We start from the raw sequence: 8170 nt of genomic DNA, 5'->3' as shown, positions 1-8170 counted from the left end.
TTGAGATAGAACAAACTAAAACAATAACAGAATGTGTTAAAAAATGTCACACAGAAAGTGTGAGGCAGGCAGGCAATAAGTTGGAAGGGGGGGGGGGAATGAGGACAAGTGTCCATCTTACCTAACTAAGTCTTATAAGCTGTTTTTGAGCCTTATAATACGTACTTCAAGGTTTTTGTATCTTCCCCCTGATGGAAGAGGGGAGAAGAGGGAATGTCTGGGTTCTTTGATTCTGCTCTACTGAGGCAGTGAGAAGTAAAGACATCCATGACTGTGTATGTTGTGTGGGACGTTTAGAAAATGACACTATGATTAGTTCAAGTTAAAATTTAATTGTCATTCAACCATACGTGAAGACCCATGAATACAGCCAAATAGAACAGCATTCCTCTGGGGCTAAGGTACAGAACATAGTCCCAACAGTCATGCACAACACAAGACACATATAAGACAGCAAGCACATATAGGATATCAGTAAAACACAGTTACACAAAAAAAAATCATTCAGGGTTTTGAGTCCATGAAAATTGCAGCAACCTACAGTCAAACACTGTTTGGCCTGTCTTCTGCAGAGCAAACACTTGGGGGCAGCATCAACTCCGGCATGGACTCCATGCCACAGATGGGTGGCAATGTCTCCAATGCCTCTCCCCTAGGCAGCTGTAAACAAGGCTTGAAGCTTTGTCCTCGCCACGACCAAGGCCACAAAACGCTCCTGCTGTCCGCCAATATATCAGTGAATCAGACATGCAGCTACCCACATTAACAATATCCAACAGGGTCTCGCAATCACAAGAGAAGCAGTGGAACTGATTCTAAGGCGAGAAGGTCATATTGGTGTCTTCTTAAAGTATGTAAACAGTTAAGGAAATAACTTGAGTGGTTAAGGACTAGGTGTACAATACCTGGATTTTCAAGATGGATTTGATGGCGTACTTTTATATCAGATTGTTACATAAAATACAGGACTGTGCAAAAAACTTATGCACCTAGCTATATATATATATATCACTAAGATTTTGCACAGCACTGTAAATAAGATTACGACATAAAATTAGGAGTCCAGAGAATTAGTGTCATACAGACAAACAGCACAGAGACAAACCCTTCAACCCACCATGTGTACATTGTTTGTGGTACCTATCTATACTAATCCTAGTTATCACATTAGGTCTACAACGCCCTATGCCTTGGTGATTCATCTGTGTTCCAGATACTTCTTAAATGGTGTGTGTCTGCCTCCAACGTCACTTCAGATAGCAGATTACCACCATCCTGTATGAGAAAGAAATTCCCCACAGTTCCCCTCTAAATCCCCTACCTCTCACCTTCAACCAATGCCTTCTTTTTTCAGATGGGAAAGTTAGTTTTACCACCTATCCTACCTTATGTTGGGGGTAGCACATAGATAATGTAAATGGGGAATTGGTATAAATGGGCACTTTTCTGACTACCGGCGTGTGTACAGTGACCTTATCAGGATCTACAGCTATTCATCATTCATATTATTGTTGTTACTGCTTTCTGTGCCTTATGGCACATCGGGTGGTAACTTTGCTGTTTCCTTAGCACTTGTCTGTTTTTTTTTATGAGGCTGAGTTGCTAGCTCGACACTCAACCTAGCATGGGTAGGGAGTGTGCGAGGAGCTGGCGAGACCACTCACCTCAAAGTCTGGTGCGGATGCCACTACACCGCCGGTTGGCACATATATTCTTATCATCCTCATCACATTCTACAGATTGTGTTGAGAGCATCCTGAGCAGCTATGTCACTGCCTGGTTCGGAAATTGCACCATCTCGGATGGTAAGATGCTGCAGCAGATAGTGAGGTCAGTTGAGAAGATCATTGGGGTCTCTCTTCCCGCCATTACAGACATTTACACTACATGCTCCATCTACAAGGGAAACAGCATTATGAAGGACCCCACGCACCCCTCTTCTCCCTCCTGCTGTATGGGAAAAGGCACCAAAGCATTTGGGCTCTTAAGACCAGACTATGTAACAGTTTTTTCCCCCAAGCCATCAGACTCCTCAATACCCAGAGTCTGGACTGACACCAACCTACTGCCCTCTACTGTGCCTATTGTCTTGTTTATTATTTATTGTAATGCCTGCACTGTTTTGTGCACTTTATGCATTCCTGGGTAGGTCTGTAGTCTAGTTTTTTCGCTGTTGTTTTTTCGTAGTTCGGTGTAGATGTTGTACTGTTTCATGTAGCACCATGGTCCTGAAAAACGTCGTCTCGTTTTTACTGTGTACTGTTCCAGCAGTTACGGTCGAAATGACAATAAAAAGTGACTTGACTTGATATATTATTGACATAGGTGGAAATTCAGATGTGACATATCCCCATATGGTAATGACGCAGAGCGGGCTGGGATCACCAGGAGGATGCAAATCTGCATAACAGGGCGGACAGGTAAAGAGAGTGAGTAAGAAGGTAGCAGAAAGTTTCGAAGCACATTTATTATCGATCTATACAGTGTACAGCCCTGAGATTCATCGTACCACATGAAACAAAGAAACACCATGAAAGTAATCAAAACATCAAACATTCAACGCATGAGAAAAACAAATCATGCAAACAGCAGACTACGACGTGGGAGCAAGGCCTGTGGAAGTAGGAGACTATGGACTTTAGAAGAACAAGAAAGCAGTCTAATTTTTAGAGACTGTGTATAGAAAGCATGTATTCACATATATATGTTGGCTGTGGAGTGGAGGCATCAGCAATTTGAAGCAAGTTGGCCAGGTTTGAATCTGGCCGACCCCTCGCATGCTTTCCATCCACGCTGTGGGGCATCAAGCTAGCAACTCAGCCTCGTAAAAACAAATAAATGCTAAGGAGATTGCAAAAATACCGCCGGATGCACCACGGGGTGTGAAAAGTAACAACAACATATATGGAGAGAGGGTTACCGGTGAAATAGTTCATGAAACACAAAGAATAAATATAGCAATAAAACAAGCGGATAAAAAATGATAAATGGGACTGATGTAAACACGTGTTTGATGGTCGACATTGATCCAAAGAATCAACGGGTCTATATGCCTCCATTACTCTATCATTTGAAGTAAGTGCAGAGATAAAGATCAACCATGATCTCATTATTCACTCCCATTCAGTACCAGATAAATTAGATGATCAATGACCTCAACAGAGATGACAACTATATACCATAACCAAGGCTGGATACAGATTGTGGAGGAGGAGAACATGAAACCATGACCATATACAGCCAAAGGCACTGGTGGCTTGGTAGAATCCAAGCATTCAACCAAATGTCAATGCAGCTGAAGTAGGATGTAGATTGTTTGAAAGGATGGGACAAAATTGGCTCAGATCTGATTCAGCCAGCTGGGAAAATTATGTGGTGACAGATGACTATTTGTCAGACACCTGGGAAAATTGCTTCAAAAACTTCCTTCATCTTCAGTATGTTACAAGTTCGGTGGACAGTTTACCAGAGGTAACTAACCACAGATGAAGGGCAATGGTTCACAGCGGACAACCTTTTGACAGTATCGAGCCAAGAGCCAGGCATGGCAGAAGGCTGTGGTGGCTTGACTCAGTTTGGGCCCCCAAATCAAATACTGTGAGGGCATATAGGAAGAACAGCTACCAGCGCAGGAAGTATGCGGATGAGGCTTGTTTGATAGAAGTAGATGAGGAGATACCATAGTATACACCACAAACCCCAAGATAGGGTGGAGTACTTACCAGCACAAGTACTTCATGCCAGTTTGAAGCACATGGAAAATGGGCAGCTATTTTAATGTGTTTTTCCTCTCCTTCTTTCTTTCATTGTTATATGAGAAATTAAAGAAAAGTGACTGAAGGACTATAACGGTTCCTTTAAATATGTTGCCCCTTAAGGATTGTACCCACATCACTGCTTGCTTTGCCATATGTCTCTTAAAAGAAAGGTCCAGAAGTAGCCTGTTAAAACATTGTGCAGTGCGGTGCAGGTTCATTGGCCTAGGAGGTTGTGTTGACCTTTTAACCCATTTCAAGAACAATCAGAACCAGAATCAAGTTTAATATCACTGGCACATGTAGTGAATTTCATTGACTTTGTGGCAGCAGTACAATGCAGTACATAATAATAGAGAAAAAACTGAATTACAGTAAATATATATATTTACTGTAATTATATAAATATATATATATATAAATAGCTAAATAGGTACTGCAAAAATATAAATAAAAGAAGTTAGTGAGGTAATGCTCATGGTTCATTGTTCATTCAGGAATCAGATAGCCGAGGGGAAGAAGCTGCTCCTGATTCGTTGAGCGTGTGTTTTTGGACTTCTGTGCCTCCTCCCAGATGTTAGCAATGAGAATAGGGCATGGACTGGGTGATGGGGGTCCTTAATGTTGCATGTCACTTTTTTGAGGCACTGCTCCTGGAAGAAGTTCTGGTAACTAACCTTTTCCTCCTACTTACTGTTGTAAGAAACAACTGTAAGGATGCAGAATGATCCCTCATCGGGACACCATTCTTGATGAAGGATCTCGGCTCCATAGACCTTGCTGATCTGCAGAGTTCCTCCAGCATTTTGTGTGCAATGCCCAGCATTTGCAGAATCTCGTGTTTAGCCAAAATACCTTCTTTGATCAATGTCCACCACTCAATTCTCACTCCTCTTTTCACTAGAATATGCAACAAAATGGGAAATCGCCATCACATTTCCCACACAACCTAGGCAATGGTAGTAATGCCACTCTGTGTAGATATCCTTCCGAATCCTACACTGTCCTGATTTGGAAATCTGTGTTTCTTCTTTGCCACTGATTAATGTCTTGCTAATTGTGGCAGCACTTTGAACAACAGGACTGCCTTAGATCATGACAGCAACTGCCTTCAAAATGGGCAATTAGATATGCACTATTAATGAACACTGTTAATGAATTTAAAAGTTTATATTCAGTAGGTTACGGGGGTGATTGATAAGTTCGAGGCCTAAGGTAGAAGGAGTCAATTTTAGAAAACCTAGCACATTTATTTTTCAACATAGTCCCCTCCTACATTGACACACTCAGTCCAGCAGTCGTAGAGCATATGGATCCCTTCTTTGTAGAAGTGGTGCACAGCAGGGGTGATTGATAAGTTTGTGGCCTAAGGTAGAAGGAGATGAGTTATACAGCTCTCGTTACATGCACGTGCAGTTCAACTCTTTGAGTGAAAATGCAAAAAGTTTGAAGTTAATAATTCATCTCTTTCTACCTTAGGCCACAAACTTATCAATCACCCCTGCTGTCGACCACTTCTGGAGATCCAAGACGCAAAGAAGGGATCCGTATGCTCCACGACCGCTGGACTAAGTGTGTAAATGTAGGAAAAATAAATGTGCTAGGTTTTGTAAAATTGACTCCTTCTACCTTGGGCCACAAACTTATCAATCACCCCTTGTACCTTAGGATTAATCGTCTTGCAGACACTTACAGGAAAATAAAGAAATTACAAACAAAAAACAAAGATTGACAAACAACCAATGTTTGTCCTTAAAGGTGATCCTTAAAGGTGAGTTTGTAGGCCATAGAATCAGTTAGGAGTTGTTATGAGTGAAGTTATCCATGACGGTTCAGAAGCCTGGTGGTTGTAGGCTAATAACTGTTCCTGAACCTAGTGGTATGGGACCTAAGGCTTCTGTACCTGCTGGCCAATGGCAATGGAGAAGGGAGCAACATGCTGGATGGTTGGGGTCCTTGATGCTAGATACTGCTTTCTTATGGCAACTCTCCATTTACGTAACTGTGCTAAATAGTGGAGGCTTCTTTACCTGCGATAGACTGGGCTGTATCCACCACTTTCTGCGGCCTTTGCCTTTCCTGGGCATCGGTGGTTCCATACCAGGCTATGTTGCAGCAATACTCTCCACGGCACTATCGCTCTTACTTAAAATCAAATAAAACAACATCATTGGGAATTTGGTGGTTAGCAGAGTGTTAGACAATTGGATATTACTCATGTTGACACCTAAACACACTTATAGTCACTTTCGAAAACACTTTACATGCATTATAATATTTTTTTCAGTGAAACTCATGAATTTGAAATATGCAAGAAACATACAGATTGGACCTTGGGACTGTCCACAGACCTATGTTTCAAACACCAGATGTTCTCTACCATAACCCTGGCTCTGCCTGTACCCCCAGCCCACATTTTAGATATGTGCAATCTGGATTTCCAGCTTACATTCTTGACTAGTGAGTGAATAACCAAGATTTACAGACAGCTGGATGCCAGGCCATTACAGTTTTCTTTGCGTAAACGTACTTTCAAATACTTATCCCTCCCTTCTATCTCAGCAGTATCCTCAATCTCTTGAGATACTCCTCTGATTCTATCTAGTTGATTTAAAATTTTATCTCTTCATCACTGTTTAGTTTCCAATATCCTAAGCTTTAGATTTTCTTCCTGAAACCTCTTCCATATTTCCATTAAGATGTTTAGCTTCCACATCTTTAAGCAAGGCTATAGTCACATGCTCTAATATCTCCTTATGTGCATTGGTGTCATTTTCTTTTAATGCTAACGCTCCTGTGAGGTACATTGGAATAATTTGCTGTTTTAAAGATATTGTTTAAATAAATCGTTGCCAGAATTTTTGACTTTTTAATGTGCTGATAATGGTGCCCTCTAGTGGTAATTAATGGGAACTTTAGGTCAAGGTAAGATGGGAACAAGATTGAAAGACTACAGAGAAAATTTACAAGGCTATTGCCAAGACTTGAGGATCTAAGTTAAAGGGGAAGATTGAATTGGTTAAGACTTTCTTCCCTGGAGCCTAGGAGAATAAAGGGAGATTTGGTAGAGGTACATAAAATTATGAGGAGTGTAGATAAGGTTAATGCAAGTAGGTTTTCCCCCTTGAGGTTGGGTGATATGAGAACTACAGGTTAGCGGAGAGAGGTGAAATATTTAAAGTGAACTTCTTCATTCAGAGGGTGGTGCGAGTGTGGAATGAGTTACAGAGGAAGTGGTGGATGTGGGTTTGATTGCAACATCATGAGACTGGGGCTCTACTCTGTCAGGCAGCTTCACTCCATCTGCTGCAAAAGACCAGATATCCCGGTGGCCATGCATTTTAATTCTACTTCCCATTCTGATTCCAACATGCTGGCCCACGGCCTCTTTGACATCTGCAATGAGACCACTGTCAGGGTGGAGGAGCAACACCTGATATTCTGTCTGGGTAGCCTGTAACCTGATGGCATGGATTTCCCTTTCCACCCCATCCAGAAAAAGCTAAATTTCCTGGTGGCCAACCACTTTAACTTCTATCCTCATCCCATTCTGATATATTGATCCATGGCCTCCTTTACGACCAAGATGTGGCCACTGAAAGGGTGGAGAAGCAACATTCCAATTAGGTAGCCTCCAACCTGATGACATGAGTATCAATTCCTCCTTCGGATAATTCCCCCCCCCCCCCCTTCACTCTTCTATTCTCCACTTTGGCCTCTTATCTTTTCTCCTCACCTGTCTATCACCTCCTCCTGGTGCCTCTTCTCATTCTCTTTCTCCCATGGTCCACTATCCTCTCCTCTCAGATTCCTTCTTCTTCAGCCCTTTGTCTTTTCCATCTATCACCTCTCATCTTACTTCATACTTCCCCCCACCCATAGACTTTACCAATCACCTTCTAGATGTTTCTCCTTCCCTTCATCCCTTTTTATTCTAGCATCTTCCCCCTTTCTTTCAAGTCCTGATGGGTCTCAGCCTGAAACATCAACTCTTTATTCATTTCCATAGGTATGTGACCTGCTGGACTCGAGTTCAGCTCTTTACCTGTCAGCTTCCCACATAATCCCTCTTCCCCCACCCACCCATCTTGTACTACTTCCCCTCCTGCCATCTTCCCCCTCCTCTTCCTTTGCAGTCCTGATGAAGGATCTTAGGCCAAAATGTTTGCTGTTTGTTTACTTACCCTCTCCCCCATAGATGTTGCCTGATCTGCTGAGTTTCTCCAGCATTTTGAGTTTGCTTTTTGTGACCCCCCAACTTCATGACAGCAAGGCTAAAGCAACTAACTGCTTAGGTGAGCCAGACTTCTACCTCTCAGGACCTGTGCCATTAGTTAGCTACTTATCATATTACATTAAAAAGCATATCACATAAAAGTGTAGCTCCTGGTGTAATTTGGAGATATAACTTACAA

Source organism: Hypanus sabinus, chromosome 15 (genome assembly GCF_030144855.1).
Source record: "Hypanus sabinus isolate sHypSab1 chromosome 15, sHypSab1.hap1, whole genome shotgun sequence".
NCBI classification, from domain to species: Eukaryota; Metazoa; Chordata; class Chondrichthyes; order Myliobatiformes; family Dasyatidae; genus Hypanus; species Hypanus sabinus.
Note: the sequence above shows the minus strand (reverse complement) of the source record.